The sequence below is a fragment of the Aotus nancymaae genome, unplaced genomic scaffold (genome assembly GCF_030222135.1).
Source record: "Aotus nancymaae isolate 86718 unplaced genomic scaffold, 86718_ANA_hifiasm-v0.15.2.pri h1tg000006l, whole genome shotgun sequence".
Taxonomy (NCBI): Eukaryota; Metazoa; Chordata; class Mammalia; order Primates; family Aotidae; genus Aotus; species Aotus nancymaae.
The window spans coordinates 11,185,809-11,209,254 of NW_026988417.1; positions in this window are offsets into that span (position 1 = coordinate 11,185,809).

Genomic DNA, 23,446 nt, shown 5'->3' on the forward strand with positions numbered 1-23,446 from the left:
CTCCATGGATGTTACAGCACTCAGTTTCATGACGGCTTCTCTATTGTCTGCTCTGACAGAATGACAACAACCACTGAAATATTTAGAAATGTTACTGCCTCTCTCACAAGCACAGCTTGTTGGCCTCGATGAGGGGAGTGTATTCCAGGCTCTCCATGAGGATCTTCTTGTGAATCTTCTAGATTTATGTGAGTGACATCATCAATCCACTATGACTGCTTCTTTCAGAATCTTTATCCTTCCTCTATTGTTGACTACAGCCAATCAAGGAACCCTGCTTTGTTCAGCATGGGGCATCATTTTATCCCGGCTTCTGAGTTCAACTCTAACAGATGGTGATATGGTTTGACTGTGTCCCCATCCAAATCTCATCTTGAATTGTAGCTCCCATAATTCCCACATGTTGTGGGAGAGACCATGTGGGAGATAATTGAATCATGAGGGTGGATTCCTGCATACTGTTCTTGTTTTAGTGAATAACTCTCTTGAGATCTGATGGTTTTATAAGGGGAAGCTCTTTTCTCTTGGCTCTCACTCTCTCCTTGTCTGTTGCCATGTAAGATGTGCCTTTTGCTTCTGCCATGATTGTGAGTCCTCCCTAGCCACGTGGAAATGTGAGTCCATTAAACCTCTTTTTCTTTATAAATTGTCCAGTCTCAGGTATGTGTTTATCAGCAGCATGAAAACAAACTAATACAGACGGTTTGCCCCGTACACTGGGGTCCTTGCCAAAGAGCTCAATCCTATATTGTGAGAGTGCTCTCAGTCAATGCACTTTTGCTTGCCATGGCTTCTGTTTCAATCCACCTGGTTAAGCACCCTCAAAATCCAGCTTCAAATTTCCAGGATCTAGTCCAGCATGGAAGGGACTGAGAAGTTACCACTCCACCTTGATCAAAGTAAAACCTGAACAAACTGAAAAGTTAAAAATCATTAGATCCATCAGAAAAAGTGAGGTCACAGGGCAAACTGCTCTTCCCCAAATTGGAGAGACAGACAGCTGAAAACAGAGAATCACGACTTGCCAGAGCTGAAACCCTTTTTTTTTTTTTTTGAAGCAACACCAGCAAGGTAGGAAAACCTAAACTTTAATTGACAAATTGTTCTGGTAGACAAGTCTAAGAGTTAAAAATTCCAGGAAGACCCAAACACAGAGATGTCCCCACACTTTTGAGACTTGTATATTCAGGGGCTCTACCAAATACCAGAGAAATATTCCGTCATGCTTCCAACAGAAGGAGGGGAAAGGGAACCATTCAGAAAATACAGAAGAGTATTCTATTCTTAAGAAGATCTGCCTTCAGGAGACACTTTCCACCAGAGCCTAACCTGCTGTGGTTTTATCAGAGCCTAACCTATTTAGGAGAAAAGTAATACCCAGTTCCAGCTTCCTCTAGCCATCTTATCATGTGTAAGGCAGGGAGGGGCCTGTGAAACACTGGTGAATTTCACAGTGCACAGACTCACCATAAAACTGAAACCTAATCACAGAAGTGTAGTATGCTGTTGTTCCACCTGCCTCGCCTCTATGTCCCTGAAGGTCTATTTACTGCAGTTCCTATTACCCAGTATGTCATATTTATCTTTCAACAAAAAATTATAAGGTATATTCAATGGCAAAAATCACAGCCTGAAGAGGCTAACCAAACATTAGAACCAAAGTCAAATGGGGCAGGAATGTTAGAATTATCAGACCAGAAATTTACAAAATAAACATGATTAATATGCTAAGGATTTTAAGGGAAAAAGAAGACAACATCGAAGAAAAGATGAATAATGTAAGCATAAAGGAGGAACTTCTAAGAAAGAATCAAAAAGAAATGCTAGAGATCAAAAACACTGTAACAGAAATAAAGAATGCCTTTGATGGGCTCATTTGTATAATTAACACAGCTGATGGAGGAATCTTTGAGTTTGCAGATATAACAATAGAAACTCCCAAAACTAAAAAGCAAAGGAAAAAAAGATTGGAAATAAAAACAGAACAGAATGTCCAAGAATTACGAAACAACTACAAAAAGTATATCTTGTGTGTAGTGAAGAAAACAGAAGACGAAGAAAAGAGGAAAAGAAAGGAAGACATATTTGAAGCAATAACATCTCAGAATTTTCCTAAATTTATGTCAGCCAAACTACAGACCAAGGAAGCTAAGGAAAAATCAAGGAGGAGAAATGTGCCTCCCAGAAAAAACTGTACATAAACATATCATATTCAAACTTCAAAAAAATCAAGGATAAATAAAAATTATTGGAAAAAAATAGAGGGAAGAAAACACCTTACCTGTGTAGGAGCAATGATAAAAATTATACCTAATTCCCTCAGAAACCAATCAAACAAAACAAAGTGGAGTAAAATCATTAAAGTATCAAAAGAAAACAAAAAAACTCCAACCTACAATTTTTTTACCCTGCAAAATTATCCATTGAAAGTACTGAAGAAATAAAGACTTTCTCATATAAACAAAACTTGGGAGAATTTATTGCCAGCAGCCCTGCCTTGAAAGAAATATTAAAAGAAGTTTCTTAGAGATGGGAAAAATAATATAGGTTGTAGACTTAGAACTACATAAAGAAAGGAAGAGCATCAGAGAGTGAATAAGTGAAGTTAAAATTTTAAAGAAAAACTTTTATTTGTCTTATTTCTAATTGATCTACAGAAACAATTCATTCAAAAAATAATAGCAACAATGCACTTGGTCATGTATGCTTATGTATAGATGTATATTTTTGTATGCTCATGTACAAGTGAAAAAAATACAGCAATGATACAAGGGACAGAGAGGGAATTAGTGTATTATTTTGTTATTAAAAGATGCTCGTACTACCTGAGAAATTGCATACCATTATTTGAAAGTAGACTTGGCTTAGTTGTGAAAGTATACTGTAAACTTTAGGGAAACCATTCATTTTTTTAAAGAAGTATAATTTACATGCCAAAGAAAGAGAAAAATAGAATCATCAAATGCTCTATTAAAATGAAGAAAGACAGAAAAAGAGTGAAAGACAGAAACAGCAACAAAGAACAATGGCAACAAATGCCCCACATAAATAGAGTCAACTAATCCTTCACAAAGGAGCAAAGGCAATACAATAAAGACAGTCTTTTGAACAAATTGTTCCGTGACAACTAAATAGACACACACAAAACATCAAGTGATAGACTTTACACATTCTCAGAAATTATCTCAAAATGGATCACAGACATGAATATAAAATGCAAAACTATAATAACTAGATAATAGAGGGGGGAAAAACCTAGATTACCTTAAATGTGTCAATGACTCTTAGATAAAACACCAAAGGCACAATCATTGAAAGCATAACTGACAAGCTGAACTTCATGAAAATTTAAAACTCATACTCTGTGAAAAACAATTTCCAGAGATTGAGAAAACAAGCCACAAAATGGGAAAGAATATTTGCAAAAGACATACTTATCTGATAAAAAAAAATCACCACAGACAAACAAAAATAAAAAAAAAAATAACAATTTAATTAAAAATGGGTAGAAGACCTGGACACTTCACCAAAGAGGATATACAGATGGCAAGCAACCATATGAAAGATGTTCAACATCACATGTCATCAGGGAATTGTAAATTAAAACAGCAGAGAAATACCAGTGCAGACCTATTAGAATGGTCAAAATAAAAGTCAATGACAACACCAAATGACGAGAAGGATGTAGAACAACAGGAACTGCCATTCACTGCTGGTGGAAATGAAAAATAATGCAGCCACTTTGGAAGACAATCTTGCAGTTTTCTGTGAAGCTGAGCATACTTTTTCTATACACTCCAGCAATCTTTTACTTGGCATTTACCCAAATGAATTAAAAAACATGATCATGAATGTTTATAGCAATTAATTCATAATTGTCAAAACTTGGAAACCACCAAGATGCCCTTCAGTAGATGAATGGATAAACTGTGGTACATCCAGATAATGAAGGAAAAAAAGAAAGAAAGAAATGAGCTATCAAGCCACAAAAAGAACTGATAAGACTTTGTATGTTACCAAGTGCAAGAATCCAAACTTGTAAAGGCTACTCACTGTAACATTCCAAGTACATGGCATCCTGAAAAAGGCAAATTACAGAGACAGTAAAAAGGCAAGTGTTTTCCAGAGAAAGGGAGTGTACTAGTTGATTCTCATGCTGCTATGAAGAAACATACAAGACTGGGTAATTAATAAAAGAAAGAGGTTTAATTGGCTCACAGTTCCACATGGCTGAAGAGGCCTCAAGAAACTTATAATCATGGTGGCAGGGAAAACAAACATGTCCTTCTTCACATGGTGACAGCAAAAAGAAGTGCTGAGCAAAAGGGTTGAAAAAGCCCCTTATAAATCCATCAGATCTTGTGAGAACTCACTCACTCACTATCATGAGACCAGCATGAGGGTAACTGCCCCCATGATTCAATTACCTGCCACCTGGTTTCTCTCACAACACAGAGGGATTATGGGAACTACAATTCAAGAAGACATTTGGGTGGGACACAGCCAAATCATATTCCATCCTTGTCCTATCCCGAATCTTGTATCTCACATTTCAAAACACAGTCATGCCCTTCCAACAGTCCCCCAAAATCTTAACTTATTCCAGCATTAACTCTAAAGTCCGGTGTCTCATCTGAGACATGGCAGGTCTCTTCCACCTATAAGGTTGTAAAATAAAAAGCAAGTTAGTTACTCCCTAGATACGATGGGGGTACAGGCATTGGGTAAATACACCCACTCCAAATGAAAGAAATTGGCCAAAATGTAGGGGTTATAGGCCCCATGCAAGTCTAAAATCCAGGAGGGCAGTCAAATTTTAGAGCTCCTAAGTGATCTCCTTTGACTCCAGGTCTCACATTCAAGTCATGCTGCCCATGGCCTTGGCAGCTCCACCCCTGTGGCTTTGCTTGGTATAGCACCCCTCCTTGCTGCCTTCATGGGTTGGCATTTAGTGTCTGTGGCTCTCCCAGGCACACAGTGCAAGTCATCAGCAGATCTACCATCCTCGGATTTGGAGGATAGTGGCTTTCCTCCCACAGCTCCACTAGGCAGTGTCCAGGTGGGGACCTCATATTTTCCTTCTATACTGCCCTAGTAGAGATTCTCTATGAGGGCTCCACTCCTGTCACAAACTTCTACCTAGACATCCAGGTGTTTCTGTACATTCTCTGAAATCTAGGGAGAGGTTCCCAAATTTCACTTCTTGACTTCTTGCACCTGCAGGCTCAAGAAAACATGGAAGCTGCCAAGGTTTGGGGCTTTCTCCTTCTGAAGCCATGGCCCAAGCTGTACCTTGGCTCCTTTTAGCCATGGCAGGAATGCAGGACACCAATTCCCAATACCGCACAAAACAGCAAGGCCCTGGAACTGGCCCAGGAAACCATATTTCCTTCCAGGCATGCCATGGAGACATTTTCCCTATTGTCTTGGTGATTAACATTTGTCTCCTCGTTATTTACACAATTCTGCAGCTAGCTCGAATTTATCCTCAGAAAATGCGTTTTGCTTTTTTATCACATTGTCAGGCTGCAAATTTTCCAAGCTTTTATGTGCTTCCTTTTCGAACATAATTTCCAATTTTAAACCATATCTTTGCAAATACACAAAACTGAATGCTTTTCACAGCACCCAAGTAATATCTTGCTTTGCACTTTAGGAATTTCTTCTGCCAGATGCCCTAAATTATCTCTCTCAAGTTCAAAGTTTCACTGATCTCTAGGGCAGAGGCAAATGCCACCAGCCTCTTTCTAAAACATAACAAAAGTCATCTTTCCCAACAAGTTTCTCATCTCCATCTGAGACCATCTCAGCCTGGACTTCATTGTCCATATCACAATCAGCATTTTTGTCAAAACCATTTCACAAGTCTCTGAGGAAATTCCAAACTTTCCCACATCTTCCTGTCTTCTTCTGAGCCTTCCAAACTGTTCCAACCTCTGCCCGTGACCCAGTTCCAAAGTCACTTTCACATATTCAGGTATGTTTACAGCACTGTCTTACCCTCTGTGGTACAAATTTACTTATATTACTCCATTCTCACAGTGCTATCAAGAAATACCTGAGACTGGGTAATTTATAAAGGAAAGTGGTTTAATTGACTCACAGTTCTGCAGGACTGGGGAAGCCTTAGGAAACTTACAGTCATGGCAGAAGAGGAAGCAAACACGTCTTTCTTCACATGGCAGCAGGAAGAAGTGCCAAGCGAAAGGAGGAAATGCCCCTTTTAAAACCATCAGATATTCTGAGAACTCACTATCACAAGAACAGCATGAGGGTAACCACCCGTGTGATTAAATACCTCCTGCCAGTTCCCTTCCATGACATATGGGGATTATGGTAACTATAATTTAAGATGAGATTTGGGTGGGGACACAGCCAAACCATATCAGAGAGGTAGATGGAAGAATAGGCAGAGCACAGATAAATTTTAGGGCAGTGAAATTATTCTGTATAATAATATAATAGTGAACACATGCCATTATACATTTGTAAAATCCTACAGGACACAGTGAACCCTAATGTAAACTATGGGCTTTGAGTGATATTGTGCCAATGTGGGTTCATCAATGGTAATCGATGCACCACTCTCACAGGGGATATTGATAGTGAGGGTCTGTGCATGAGTAAGGGAAGAGGATATGTAGGAACTATCTGTACTTTCCATTCCATTTTTCTGTAAATTCAAAACTGCTTCAAATCACAATATTTATTAATTTTAAAAAGGCAAAAAATTCAATTCTAGGGACATGACTCTGGCATATGTCTGTGCCTGCTAGACAGTTCTTTCAGCTTTTTAAAGGTATGATCTCTTTAATCCTATCAGGCCCAGCCACATTTTTCTTGGGTTGTACTCCAATTATTGATCAATCATCCAAAAGAAGAGATGGGCAGCTGAAGGGGACCCTTTCTTGCTTTGTTGAGGAAAGTTCTCTGCAGTTTCTTTCTCCACAGCAGAAGTGCTAGCTCTTAGGGTTAGGTAGATGCACTAACTAGGTTCTGATGGTCCACTGGAGTCTATACAACTGAAATCCTTTGGAGAATCTATCCAGATATTTCCATTGCAAATTACAGGTTCCCAGGTTTTCCCGACTAGGTCCTCTATTTTAGCATCACGTATCTTTGACTGAGAATTTAAATGTCACTAGTACTCTCCACTCTTGACAATTCAATCCTGTGCTTGCACCACATATGCTCTTGAAATGTAGAAGAAGAGAACTTCTTTTTATGCTGCAACAAGGCCCGCTGACTCTCACTTAGCCTTAAACTACCTGTTGACAGTTTCTCATCCCTCCATAGGCATCCAGGACTTAATAACAACCCACATCTCCTTTGTTTTTGTATTTTTCAGCTAACTCCCTTTCCAATATCTGCATCATTGCACACACAAGGGTTTGCCCCTTCACATCACCACAAAGGACACATTTAGCAATTGATAATTCTGTCTGTGCTGGGGACTATGCCTGATGCACATACCCTTCAGAACAAACACCTCTTTGTCAGCTAAGCTGTGAGTAATGTTAGCCCCCAATCTGCATCTCACTGCCTCCTTTCTCAAACCACTTTTAGTACCAACATTGCAGGTTCTGCAAGAAGAGACACCAAGATGCCGAGACAGAATTAGATAGATAAGAAATTTTTTCTGGTAAAATGTCTCCTAGGAATAATGGGAAGAAGGAGAAGGATTATACAGAGGGAGACTTCAGTCAGGGATGTAGGTATGGCATCTACGTATGGAGAGAAGGAAGGAAGGAGGACTTCAGTCTGGCAATAAAAGCAGCTCATCCAGGCTGATGGAAAGTCCTAGGATGAAGATTGCCTAGAGGGGTCTCATGTTGGGCAGGAATGGCTTGACTCCTGTATTAGTCTGTTGTGTGTTATTATAAGAGAATATCAGAGTAAGAATAATTTATAATGAACAGATACTTATTTGACTCATGATTCTTAAGACTGAGATATCCAAGATTGAGAGGCTGGCATCTTATGAGGGCCTACCTGCACCATCATACCATGGTGGAGGACATCACATGAGTGAGAGAGAGGGAAGGCAACCAAACTCCTCCTTTTATTAGGAATGCCTTCCTGCTATAACTAACCCACTCCTGCAAAAACAGCATAATCCATTCATGAAAGCAAAGCCTACATAACCTAATAGCCTCTTAAAGGTCTCATCTCTCAGTACTGTTGAATTAGGGCTTAAGTTTCCAACACATTAGCTTTGGGTGACACATTCAAACGTAGCAACTTTAGCACCTGGCCATGCTTGGTCATCAGCTAGACACTGACCAGGGAATACACCACATGACCTGGTTGGATTTCTATTGTTTTATTTTTTTTTTAAAGAGATGGTCTCACTCTGTCACGGGGAGAACTGAGCAGTATACTCCCCACACTTTTAAGATAGCAACACACTTTCAATTTAATTTGAACTTGTAACCTCCCTTGACACAATTTGTTTCCCCTTTTTCTCTTTAGCCTCTCCTACTTTTTACACACTGTTCCCAGGCTAGTAAATGAAAGTAACATCCTGTTGACCTGCAGGCAACAAGCAGGTGCCGTATTTCAGCTTTGCAAAAAAATTTTGGGATCGTGTATGCAGTGGGTGTATTTGTCTGTCTGATCATAATCTGTACACAATGTTTATGCAGACAAACAGGCACATATTTAACTCTGGGGAACACTGTGAATACAGAGAAAACTTCTGTGTATAGTTGCAGTAAGATCTCATGGCCTTTAGATCCAATGACCAGTGGGTGATTATCAGACTCACAGTCATTATAGGTCTTGGGATTTGGAGTTTCTAAGCACTGTTGAAGAGATACCTAATTATGACACATTTTGTCCATTAACATGATGTAATCATAAAGAGGACAAGTGAAAAGCAAGATGACTTCTCAAGATGACCTTTTGCACTAGTTAGTAAATCCTCACAGCTCATAAGATCCATTTTTCATCTCGCTTTCCAACCAGTCAGTTAGGGTAGCAGGGTCTTTCTTACAGATTGAGTAACATTAAGTGGTTCCTGGTAAAACCTGTCTGGGAAACAAAATTCAAACGGGTGTCTCTACTTCAGGACACGCTGAAATCTTTCATTTGCTGCTTTAATAAATATTATGACTTTTAGACTAATGCCAAAGGAGTTCTGTATCTGCTACTGATTGGCTGGGTGGCAGTCTTTCTCCCTTCCCGTATTCTCATCCGTGTGATAAGAAGACTCTTGCCAGTCCACTTGCTGGAGCTCCTACATTGGTAAAGAAGGGTGGCACCTGTGTCCATAGTAAGTGTTAGGAGGACTGGAAACCTCAGCAGGTGGGGGTGTGGGAGCAAATGAGAGCAGTTAGAGTCTGCCGGTCTGTATTAGTCCTTTGACATTTTATCTGTTTAGCAAGGAAAGAAGTATAGAAATTAAAAGAAGGTGCTTAGAAACAGTTAGATCAATTGAATAATGCTGGGATAGTCAAGTATGAGTGAGAGGACATAGGATTATTCTCACTTTTATTGTATTTTGTAAAAACAAACTGGGGAGAAGTGAATCAAAACTAGTTCTCCCCCAAGAACAGATTAAGAGGGACTACTCTATAGGACAACTAACCTTCTAATCATGACAGAATTTTAAATATTAGATAACTATAAAATGGGTTTTCTTTTCAGTATTTGCAATCCCCTACTTTGAAAAGCTTCCCTACACTTTAGCTACGTGGATATGGCTGTTGTGCCACAGATCCTATATGACGGCTTCGTATATGGCAGGTGAGCTCACTGCTTATGTAGGTAGAACAAAAGCAGGGCCAGGTGAGGCAGGAAAGTGTTAGCCAACAGTGACTTGTCTTTCTGCTCCATCTTTTGTGAGACTCAATTTTGTTTAGCTTTTCCCACTTCTGGGTGAAGGATCTTCTTACCATGCTCACAGCATTCCGTACCATTTTTCTTAGATGACTCTATCCTGGGTGACCCCCACTTAACAAGCCCATAGTTTTGTCCCATTATTGTTACTTTTGTTTGTTTGATAAGAGAATTTGTACTGAATCAACCCTTGATGCAAATCCCATCTGGAGTGGTTCCAAGGAAAATAATGAGAGAATTAGTGAGTACTAGAATTCAGTAAAGAGAAAAGACATGATTTCATAAGAAGAAGAAACTAGATACTGGTAACAAAATTAGGTTAGAGTCAGAGTGAATATGCAAGCAAGTTAACAAGTTCAGTAGAAAATGGGTAAGAGAAAACTTTCAGGAAAAAAGGCTGAAGGCATTCACAAGAGGAGTTTACCTGGGAGTCAGGCAGCATCTGGCCCAGAAGATGGTCTCTGCATTAGTCTGTGTCTAGATCCACTTACAGAAACATTCTTTACAGCTAACATCTGGCAAGAATGTTACAAATCCCTGTTTTTCCATTTTGGTGGAGTTTAGGCAATAGTTCCAGGGTTCTTATCTTCTGATCCTCATTTCAATTGTCTGTATAAGGGCTGTTATTGCTAATCTAATGGATTTTTGGCTATAAAGCAGTCTGAGGAATAATTACCCCTTATATTAGCATAATGTAGGCTGCTTAATGTTTTTAAGATGGAGAGTGCCCAGTTTCACATGATAGATTATACAGACACTGCAGATTTTATGTTCTGAAATGGCCTTAGCCTCCATTAGCCCACACCAGAGGTACACACAACATAAAACAACAAGAAAAGGCAAAATGCCAAGGGAGGAAGATGCAAATCTACACAGAATAAATCTACTGCTGTCAGAAGCTTAGATAGACTCTGTCAAGAGAGATGGCAAGGCTTGACTGTATGCACATGACAGAAAGTTTCAGGCAAGAATTTTCTGTACATATCAGGTGGGTCTGTATAAGTGCTCAGAAAGAGTAGAGGAAAAATAACTCTTTTAAAACAGATGTAAAGTTTCTGGTTCTTCATCACTCATCTACCCATTATCCATCCAGCCACTTACTGGTCATTCACCCATTTATCCGTCTGTCCATCCATTCATCTACTCACTATCCACCACCCACCCACTCACCCAGCAACCTAGCCATCCATCCATCCATGCATCCAAACATTGTCTCCTATATGTCTTTTTCAAAGTTGTCTTTCTTACCATTCTGATATGTGTTTATATTATGTTACTCCTAAATAGTAAGAGAGGGTCGGCTCATGCCTGTTATCCCAGCACTTTGGAAGTCCTAGGCAGGTGGATCGTCTGAGATCAGGAGTTCACAACCACCCTGACCAACATGGTGAAACCCTATTTCTACTAAAAATACAAAAATTAGCTTGGTGCGGTGATGGGTGCCTGTAATCTCAGCTACTCAGGAGGGTGAGGCAAGAGAATTGCTTGAACCCAGGAGGCAGAGATTGCAGTGAGTCCAGATTGCACCATTGCACTCCAGCCAGGGCAACAATAGTGAAACTCCTTCTCAAAAAAAAAAGTAAGACAGGAGACAGTGCAAAAGATAGTTAAACTAATTAATTTAATAAACACATCTAACTTCTAATTTGAGACCTCTTTGCCTCCTCCCCAGTGAGGAGAACTTAATCTTAATTAATTCAGAATAAACAAAAGCATTTTAGAATGTTCTTAGTTAAGTTGGGGATTCCCATCTGTTGTTATGTCTCTGTCTCTGGACTGGTTCTCTTTAACCTTCAGGTCACTAAGCCATGCCAATCATATGACCATGAGAGCATGTGGTCCTTGCTCATTGTCATCTATCCACTCTGGCATCTGCTGACCTTGTCCACGTCTCTCCTGGTCCCCAGTTGTTGGTCCCTAGAGGTCTTTCTATATCTACCTTTTTGATCCTTAGGGGACTCAGCCAACTTGCTCTTATCCCTAACTTCTGCTCCTTTCTATGAACATGGGACACTTAAGCATGCTCTCCTCTGGCACTCCAAGTCTGGGAAAATTCAAGATCCCAGCTCAGACCCTCTTTTTCTCCACATGCCACTCACATTACTGACTATGCATACCACTGACAGGCTCTGCAAGAAACTTTTGCCTGGTTTCTGGCCAGCTCCCACCATCTATTGGTTGGTTGTGATAATGAACCACATGATCTTTGGTCATCAGATTCTCAAATATGTCTCTATATTTTATATTTTTTAGTTCTTTCACTGGGCCCCTCCCACAAGCCAAAAAGTAGGGGGAGAAATTGGAGCCTAGGTGTCATGTGGGACATTGAGAGCCTAGGTCTCTCAACACCCATGTCTAAACTGTTACTTCTCTGTATACTTTTCTATCTCCCCATTCTGTCTATGGGAACTTTATGGACTTTAGGGGGAGAAAAGTAACTCTTTTTCATCACTTTTTTTTTTGGCAACCTATTGGTTACAGTATCTTTCATGTTCTGATTCTTTCAATATTTATGCTATTATGACATAAAACTTTGACTTCCAAGACTATTTATGCCATGAGTTTCAAAAGATTATTTGGAAAAGCAAAAACTGAATATTAACTTGTGTGTACAGATGTGTTTGCTTCCATGAAAACAACCCCTTTACCTGAGACATGGAAGTTCAGGAGTGTAATACACAGACTTGTTGGGGTGAGGTGAGGAACCTTTATTAAGGTGTCGACTTATCATCCTACCACATGCCCCAGGCATGTGACAACCTGGAGCCCTGCTTCACCTCCTTCAGCCACCCTCCACCTGTGCTCTGTGTTCTGCTTTAATCACTCCCAGATCCACTTAAACCTGACATATTGCCCTAACAGTCTGTGGCTTTGAACAAACCCTTGCTTTGTTGTAAACACCTTTCCTATATGGAAAACTCCTATGCATTCTCCCAAACCCAATTCAAGAGTTTGTTTTTTCAAAATCTTCCATAAAATTCCTAAACTAAATGTGACATTTTCTTACCAGCAAATTGTCTATTTGAAAATTACATTTACAGTATTTAATATGGTACTGGCACATAGATACTCAGAAATTAGCAGAAGGGAGTTTCTAAGTAAGAAAAAAAGAATGAAGAGAAGGAAATAGAAAGTTTTCTTCCATACCCAAGTAAGTAAAGTGTTATAAATAATAAAAGCTAACATTTGCCTGTTGCCTACATTGTATTTGTCACTATGCTACATACTTCATTAAGATTATTTCATTGGAAATGACAATTTTATGCCCCCATTTTTTACATACGAAGACTCTAAGCTACAGATAAGTTAAGCAACTTATGCAGCATTTTTGATGCTCTACTGAAAGGCTAGAGAAAAATGCCTTAGTACCTGCCTTAGGTGCTGTTTTAGTGTCTTTTCCTGCTGTTCTTTGCTTCTTCATGCGCTTTTCTTGGCTGTCTACCTGCTACTGAACACATTCTCTTCCCAACACCTAAGGCTCTGCTTGTTGGATATTAAAACGTAATATCTGGCATCAGAAAATCCTTCTGTAAATACAATCCTATCAGATTTTATCTTCATTGAGTTAAGTTCTTTAAGCCTATTTATCTTTCAAATATACTGTTTTGTGAAGACCAAAAAAGATAACTTATATGCTCCATAAATATAGTTTTCAAGTCCATCTTCCACCAAGATGATTATGCAGAACCCGTGTTTATATGTTCTATGCTCTTCTGGTCTTAAAACTCTGGCTGTCGCACCCACAATTAACGGGTTGGTTAGATGATTAGAGGCACTGTGAGGAGTTCTCAAGAAGCAGCATAAAACTGTCTGGCACCAAGATGACTACATATAGAAATGAGTTTGGTTGGAGGCCATGCAATAGGTACTTTGGAACACCAGGCCTTACAGTACTAAATTCGGCCAATACTACTCCCTGCCTCCCCAGTTACAGGCAGCACCAAAGAAGCACAGCCTTCAACCTACATGGATATAATTTCTTTTTATTCCTTTTCTAATTTCATTGCCTTGCTGAAAATATATTGGATCATATCTCTTTTGAATGAGGCAAGTCTAAAGAAGAAGGCAAGACCAAAGCCTCCAGGAGCTATTCCCATCCACGCCCACCCTCTGGACAGCCACATGACACTTGACAGATGGAGTTTGGATGGGGTCAGAAGCCAAGAGTGTTTGAGTCAATGCTACCTGAGAACAATCACAGAAGTGGGAAGATGTAGTTCCCTTGAACACGTGGGACATGAAATCTCTCTTTAAATTTGGAAACAATGTCCACCGATACACGGAAAGAAACTTTTCTGTGCTTCTCCAGAGGCCAGAACTTGTACCATGAATGGTTTGGGGATATGAGGGATCATATCATCTTAAGTAAGAACCCCAACACTCAGGGTTAGCTTCCAGGGGAATGAACTGACTGATGAAATAAAGTCCGTGCAAGGGCAGGGAGAGACCAGAGTTCAAGAGGTTTATTGCCTATCAGAAGAGCAAGTTTGGATTTCAGATAGATCATCTGGAAGAATCCAACGCTCGGATGAGCCACACATCCCCTGGCAAGCTATGACACCCAAAGAATCTTACTTACCTGGAGCCTGTGATCCTGTCAACAAATAAGACTTTCAAACTAAATACCTCAAAGGTTACTATTTCCAGATCTAAAATTCTGTCAGCACAAACAACCCAGTGGTCCCTGCTATTCTTTCCATCTCTCTTTTTATACAAATTCAAATAATCTGTGGCAAGGATGTTACATTTTCTATTATTTTGTAGAGCTATGTGCCTAAGAAATGGATTCTGTGAAAAAAAAGGGCCAACCACAATCCCAGGGAGAAAGTGCAATTAGTTTAAAAGAGTAGGTTCAATAAGATCATCCTGATGCTCAGTCACAGTAAAAATAAAATAATAATTTTTCATAGAAAAATACAATATCTAAGGCAAAATTATGCTTAAGGCTAACCTACCTTTTCCTAGCAAAAAAACGAAAAATAGAAAAGTAACGGCACATCCTGAAATAAATTGCACAATATAGATACTTGAAATGATGAATATTCCCAGCACTTTATTTTGTTTATGTCCTGAGAGTCCACAGTTGATTTTACAGATGATTATACATTACATCAAATATTTAAAAGGCTTTTGAAACACTCGAAAAAGAAAAAAAAGAGACATTGTTCTTAAGATACGAGGTAAGGATGATTACACTCTGTTCACTACAGTAGATCTTGTTCAATAAATTTTCAACATAGGTAAAAAATGATGCTTTCTGTTATACTCTGTTAATAGCAGAAGACTTATCTTTTTATTTCACAAGGAGCATTCCTTCTTCCATACAATGTGTCCAGTTGTTGTTCACAGAGTTCAGAGTGGCTTTTCTCACTACAAAAGAACGTCACTAAAGACCAGAGGATGCTGGCCATCTTCCTTTTCACTCCTAGGGAAGGTGATGCAACAGATGGGTTTCGGGTGTAGAAACTAACTCCAATGATTAAATAGTCAGCTAACTTGTAAATGCTGAGGAGCCCATCCCACTGAATGGTCAGGATGGCCTGTGAGTCAACCCTTCAGAATGCTCGTGTGCTGCCGCTTACTCTGAATGAAGCCACATTTAACTCCTAGAAACTTACCGTGGTGTCTTAGGGCTGAGGGAGAGATGATCATAAGACACCTCCATGATGTGCTTGGAAGCTTCTTGAAGGGATTTTGTATTTCTTGAAAACGAGCAATCCCAGGAGTGATGTTAGAGCCTGTGTACCTTCATGTGCAACTTTGCAGCTCCCAGCCTTTTCACACCAGAAGAGTGGTGGGGAGGGGAGGGAGCTCTAGGCTTACTTAGAGTCTTGCAAACCATGAGCTTGCTGGATTGGCTTTGGTGAGGCAAGTAATCCTTTGAGTGTGCTATCTATAAAACCAGGACACTATTACTTAGAAGTATAGCTTAGAGTAAAGGGAGCAAAATGAATGGAACAGCCTGGAAAAATCCTAAGATAGTACTTCTCAAGAATATGTATAGTAAATACTTTTTTAAGGTCATTGATAAGTTCTTGAAAACTGCAACCTTAGGCAAAATGACATATAACAAAACCAATTTTACCATGGGCTAATTGATACAAACAAGAGTTCCGTTCCTGCTGTGTATTTCTGGTCCTCAAACATCACCAAACATCTAAATAAAGACCCAAAACACAATGTTAAACATTAAAATAAGTGTGAGCTATCCATAGATTTCAGAAAACTTAATAAAAACAAATAAATGCATTTACCCAGTTTGTGGTGAATCAGTGAATCGTGTTAGTCATAGTGGTGCTGGGTTAAATCAAAATATTCCTTGTTGGCAAAAAAAAATTGTAAGATTCATCTCTTACCACCATATACATCAAAGACAATAACCAACAGGCTGCGCTCTCTGAGTGCTTTCAAAGAGTGTTGTTTATTGTCATGCATTTCAGTGACTATTGTACACTTCATAGATTTTTATCGCACAGTATTTTGTGTTCATTCATTTTCCAACCTGCTTATTCCAGCTCAGGATTGCAGGTAGACAGAGCCTATCACAGCAGCCCTGGGTGCCAGGTGGAAAGCAACCCTGAACAGGACAGCATTCCATCACAGGATGCACTCACACACACACCCACACTCACCAGACTCAGACTGGGACAATTTAGACATGCCAAGTCACCTAAGGTGCACATATTTGGGATGTAGGAGACAACAGAAACACCCAGAGAAAACACACACAGATGTGGGGAGAACATGCAAACTCCACACAGCAGACCCAGACAGAAATTGATTTTTTTTCATCAACATTGTAACAAACTGATGTTGAGCAAAATGACTGTACTCCAGGAATTGCTATATTAAAAGAAATTAGTCATAGGATATATGTCAATAGTTTCAAATAGGTGTTCAGGAAAAAAAAATGCAAGAATGAGTGAGAATAAATTGTAGAAGGAAAGGGAGAGTTAGGTGAGTGAAAGAGGAAGAAAGAAGAAAATGAAACAGAAGAGAAAGGAAATAAGGAGTTAAAGAAGGGAGGAAGAGAGGGCGGAAGAATCCCAGCCACACTCCCTTGGGAACTGCCACTGATCACACCCCCGTAGAGAATCTTCCCCTGAACCTTGGAATCTTGGCTCTGATTTTGGACTTTCCATCTCCACAACTGTGAGACAGTTAATTTCTGTTGTTTTAAGTCACCCAGTTTGTGGTGCTTTATGACAGCCCTGGAAAACTAACAAGGTATTTTCCTTCCCATCCTTCCTCAATGATGTTCAGAAATGCATTGAGTGCTTCTGTGCCAAGAATTATGCAAGTTCAATACATTTCCAACATAGGAAAAACGTGATGCTTTTTAGTATACTCGGTTACTAGCAGAAGAAATGCAAAGGTAATACTGACTGATACTGACATTAGGAATGCAAAGGTAATACTAACTGATACTGATATGATGCTGCCATGTGCCAGATAGTGTTCCAAGTGACTTATTTAAGATACAGCACTATTAATATTTTCATCCTCAATTTATAAATGAGGAAATTAAATCACAAAGATACTAAGTATCTTGCTCAAAGTCACCCAGCTAGTAATTGGCAGAGTCAGGATTTTAACCCAGGACTCTGAAAACAATGTGCTTACCCAACCACTCTGCACACAGACTTTTGAAATAAATTGTATACAGCCCCCGATAGGCAGGAGCTCATCCAAAAAGACAGGAGACTAACATGCTTATGAATATTTAAAATTCAGATTTTCTGAGGACAACAGTAGCAGTAAATACATATTCATATAACCCAGGGGAAGATATGATGATATAGCTTGAATATCCCCTCAAAATTGCATGTTGACATTTAATCCCCATGGTTGGAGAGGGGGTCTGGTGGGAAGTGTTTGGGTCATGGAGGTGGATCCCTCAGAGCTGGTGCTCTCATCACCAGAGTGAGTTATTGAGAGATATGGTTGTTTAAAGGTATGTAGCACCTCCCCAACTTTCTCTCTTGCTCCCACACTTGCTGTGTGAGATGACTGCCCCCCTTCACCTTCTGCTGTCATTGTAAGCTTCCTGAGGTTTCCCCAGAAACTGAACAAATGCCAGCTCCATGCTTCCTGTAAAGCCTGAAGAACTATGAGCTAATCAAAAGTAAGCATCAAGACATTGGGAATCTTGTTCCTTGCTCTGTGCATTAATTAAACCTCTTTTGTTTATAAATTACCTAGCCTCCAGTATTTATTTATAGCAATGCAGGAATGACATAGCACACACAGGATAATAGAACTCCCTGCAGACTTCTTGGAGGGATGAAGAATAACAGAGAAAAAAACACTCCAAGCCAGATTCACAGGACATATGCAAAACTTAGCAAGGAGCAGCAGCTGCATGTTTCCATGAACAGTTAGGATTTTATCAAGCTAGACAAGAAATGAGACAGGGACACATTTGGGATTTATCTGGTGCTCGCCTGGATCCGTCGACCTGGATAAGCATTCATTTAACTGACCCTGGGAACAGCAGAGTCAATACTAAAGTATGGCAGAAAAGAAGGAGCACAGGTTTTGAATTTAGAGACCTGAGTTTGAACAATGTCAGCACATGTTGCTGCTTTCTGTTTATTCTCATCTCCAAGGCCTTGTCTTCCAAGGTGTAACTACTGTCATCCAGATCTGAGTCATTCATCCATTCATAAATTTATTCACTCATTCATCTGTCCAATGCAATTTTATTGGGCATTCATGTTGAGCCAAGCCCTCTCTTCTAAATAATGCAGGCAGAGCAAAGAACAAGATTCCCATTGCCTCGTCGCCTACATTTTTGAGTAATAGCAAATTACCAAGTAAACAGAGGCTGCTATATAATTGTATTGAGTGACAGCTGGAATGGAGACAATAGAAACAAGGTACTAGGATGAAGCGTAGCAATGAATGGGATACAACACCATTGATGGGATAGTTAGAAAAGGCCTTTCTGGGAAGTGACATTTGAGTTTAGATCTCAAAAATACCATGGCTGTTCATGCTAAAGTTTGATGTAAAATGATCCTAGATAGAGGAAATAGCTAATGAACTAGTCTTAGAGAAAAGCTAGCTTGGTATTTTCAGGAATCCAAAAAAGACTAGTGTGGCTAGTGTGTCATGAAAAAACAGGCCTAATAGGAAACAAGGTCATGGAGAAGGCAATGCCCAAGGGCTACTCTTGCCAGAAATCTGTACTTTTACAGTGATGCTAATGGTGAATCATGCAAGGATAAAAAGAAAGGGATGATGTGGTCAGCTTTGGCATTTTCAAGAGCTCTCTGGATTGATAACCTGTTAGGTCCAGATAGGAGATAATGTTTCTAATCATTTTCACCAATTCTCAGAATGCTAGAATGAGGCATATGCACTTGAGAAGCATGGAGTAAAGCTTTGTTGATCTGATTCACTCTCAAAGGAGCAGCATTGTAATGCTGAATTCAGTTTTTGCACATTGAACTGCAGGTGCAGAGGATGGGGTAGTCATGTACTGGGTGCAGTAATTTATTTGCATTTGTACTCTATGCCATCACCAGAGAAGTGTGACTTGCAAAAAACAGCTATTAAGGTGTAGGTGCTGTCTACTCTACTTGTTCCTCTCCCTAGAATTGAGACTCAGTTAGCACCCATCGAAGACCTTGTCCTTTTCTGTGTTTTTATCATCTGGTTGGTCTGCTTCTAGTCCAGCTGATGCCCTGAGCCTTTGGGTAGGACCTGAGTTTCTGACTTTTTCCTCAAATACGATTTATATCATAGATCATAATCTCAAAAGACACAATCTCAAATGATGAATTCTCCAAAGATCAAAATCTCCAACTTCTAAACTCCTGAAAATCACAATCACAGGATGAGTTTCTGCATCATGTGAAGCAGAATAATTAGCTTGTTATTATTGTTATGCAGAAGAAAATGGGTTTCAAGTGAATCCACGAACCATAATGACAGATCTGAAATTGGGTATTATCATGGTGTCTAATCTAAGAGTGAATGTCAAAGTGTTACCAAAAAGTTGTTTCTTTTTATTTCCATTAAACCCAACACGTTTGGTGGAAAATTCAGATGAGTGGATTTGCCACATGATTCGGTTAAACATGTATTTGTCTGCAATGGCATTCCTTTCGGCTGATGACATTCCAGGAGCTTTTAATGAATTAAAACTGCATTTGTCTGAAAAAGCCAGGGAAGTTACTGACTGGTTTAAAAACAATCTTGTGCCTGGTAGGATAAGACACTTCTGCAGTCGTATTGCTGCTCGATCATTGGTATAGTTTCTGCCAAATTTGTCTGTATGTGAGTACATACAGAATATATTTCTGCATACTCAGACATGGCACAGAAGATGGGGTAACTTAGAGAAAGCTCACATTGGTGCACATCGAATCACAGAAGAATTTTGGAAAGGAGCAGTGCCATGTAGAAAATGAATGTGAGCATATTCCCCTAAAAGAGTCAATCCTAAAAGAAAAACAAACAGACAAACAAGCAGCTATTCATGGTGACAAAAAGACTTCAAAATGTGGTGAATGATTGTAAAACTTGGCCAGCTTTTATGGGCTGTCTATGCAATTGCACGTGATCTGTCCCTGTAAATACACTTTTTTATTTGTCACAAAGTGTTTTAGTAATTTTTTGCTTTTCTTTTTTCTTTTTAAACATTTTTTCACTATTTGACATTCTGAGCATTATTATTATTATTATTATTATTATTATTATTATTTTTTTTTTTTTTTTAGGCGGAGTTTCGCTCGTTACCCAGGCTGGAGTGCAATGGCGCGATCTCGGCTCACCGCAACCTCCGCCTCCTGGGTTCAGGCAATTCTCTTGCCTCAGCCTCCTGAGTAGCTGGGATTACAGGCACGCGCCACCGTGCCCAGCTAATTTTTTGTATTAGTAGAGACGGGGTTTCACCATGTTGACCAGGATGGTCTTGATCTCTTGACCTCGTGATCCACCCGCCTCGGCCTCCCAAAGTGCTGGGATTACAGGCTTGAGCCACCGCGCCCGGCCTGGGCATTATTTTTTACAGTGTTTTGTGTTACAGATTTCATCTTTGCATCATTTCCAATACTGGACATATAATCATGTTAGAAAGTGCTGATGCATTTTTCACAAATGTGATTCCATGAAAATGCATTATCACAACCTTGATTTTGCATGTAACCATTGTATGTGTACATAAAAATGTTGAAATTTTCCTCAATGAATGAAAGGATGTGCTTTTTGTATACCTGCATTTGTGGAATATAAAATTTCTCAAGATGTTGGCTGTTTCTGAGTGACTGGTCAAGGTTTTTGATCAGTCTCATCAGAAAACTTGGGTTGTCCATCATGGTATTTCAGATGACTGCAATTATAAAGCTGAGTGCATACAATTAACCACCATAGGATATGCATTCATACATTTCTCTTTTTGACCTGTTTCCTCATGAGTACAGTTTGTCTGCCCACATTTATGCTTGTAAGAATATTTTTATTATATTGACTATTTTATTGTGTAAAACCATGAAGTGTTCTGTTGTATTTTTATATGGTTCTCAACTCAATCACCTTTTAAACACAGAAATTAATGTATTTTAAATAATGTTTTTTTGGAACAGAGTCTCACTCTGTTGCCAGGCTAGAGTGTGGTGGCACAAGCTCGGGTCACTGCAATCTCCATCTCCCAAGTTCAAGCGATTCCCCTGCCTCAGCCTCCAGAGTAGCTGGGACTACAGGCACATGCCACCACACCAGGCTAATTTTTGTTTTGTATTTTGGTAGAGACAGGGTTTCACCGTGTTGACCCAGATGGTCTCTGTCTCCTGACCTCGTGATCTGCCTACCTTGGCCTCCCGAAGTGCTGGGGTTACAGGTATGAGCCACTGCACCAAGCCAACATTATATTTTTAGGATTTTAGATTTTGGGAGTTTTGTTCTTTGGATATTTCATCATTTGAGATTATGGTGTTTGGCATTGTATCTTTCCCCTGAGTTTACTCCGGGGATTTCTATCTTATTCACTATTGTCTTGTCCATATTTCTAAATTATCATTACAAGTGGAGGTTTCTGATATAAAGAACAGAAGGCAGCTGGGTATGGTGGCTCATGCCTGTAATCCCAGCACTTTGGGAGGCCAGGAGGCTGAGGCAGGCAGATCACGAGGTCAGAAGTTCCAGTCCAGCCTGGCCAACATAGTGAAACCATGTCTCTACCAAAAATAAAAAAATTAGCCAGGCATGGTGGTGCATGCCTGTAGTCCCAGCTACACAGGAGGCTGAGGCAGGAGAATCTCTTGAACTCAGGAGGTGGAGGTTTCAGTGAGCCAAGATCACACCATTGCACTCTAGCCTGGGTAACAGAGCAAGACTCTGTCTCTAAAAAAGAAAATAATGTAGATGTCGCCTTTGTGCTAAGTAAAGGGGCAGAAGAGTTGATATATTTTATTCTACCAGAGACATCAGTACTTATTTAAAGACCCACTCACTCTGCTAGGGATATGACACCAGGTACTGGGAAAAACAGTGAGAAGTACAGAGGTGATCATTGGCTTCATGGAGCTTTGGGTCTACTGGCAAGAGGTGGTAAGAGAAACCAATTACAGTAGGGAAAAATCAAATTCAAAGAATTCAGGCAGAAAAATAAGAATGACTCCAAAGTGAAAGATGTAACTCAATGGCATTGAGGGGAGTGACCTGAAGTGAAGAACAGACCGAGGGGCAATATAGAAAGACTCCATCACTAAAAATAATAAATTTTTAAAAATTGGAAAGGTGCCTGTAACCACAGTGCTATGGAAGGCCAAAGTGGGAAGCATCACTTGGGGCCAGGAGTTCAAGGCCAGCCTGGGCAACATAGTGAGACCCTGTCTCTGCACAAAATAAAATTAGCTGGGTGTGGCAGCACACACCTCTGGTACTTGCTATGCAAGAGGCTGAGGTGAGAGGATCCCTTGAGTCCATGAGTTGAGATTACAGTGAGCTATGATCTTGCCACTGTACTCCAGTCTGGGAGACAGAGTGAGACCCAGTCTTTAAAAAAACAATCAAAAAGCAGACAGAGAGTTTGTCTGCCGAAGTGTCCTGAGGCATCAATGGGCAGAAAGAAACATGCTTCATTTTACAGCAACTCTGCTGGGGAACCTTTTTGAGAAGGGACCACTGGAAGCTTGGAGTGGGCTCAGACACACATCTTAGAAACTGATCTTGTACTCCCGATTCTCCTAGCACTAGAGTCCCTGCTGGGCTAGAAGAACTTATTTTTATTTATGATTTATTTATTTTGCTTTTGAGACAGAACCTTACTCTGTCACCTAGGATGGAGTGCAGTGGCACAATCTCGGCCTCCTGGGTTCAAGTGGTTATCATGCCTCAGCCTCCCAAGTAGCTGGGACTACAGGTATGCGCCACCATGAACAGCTAATTTTTGTATTTTTAGTAGAGACAGGGTTTCGCTATTTTGCCAAGGCTGGTCTCTAACTCTTGACCTCAGGTGATCCACCAGCCTCAACCTTTCAAAGTGCCAAGTTAGAGGTGTAAGTAAGCCACTGTGCCTGGCCTCTGCACCTCCATTATCTGGGTTCTTTCCCTCACTACCCCCAATACCATCTTCTGTCACTTCCTCCTTTTCCTGATG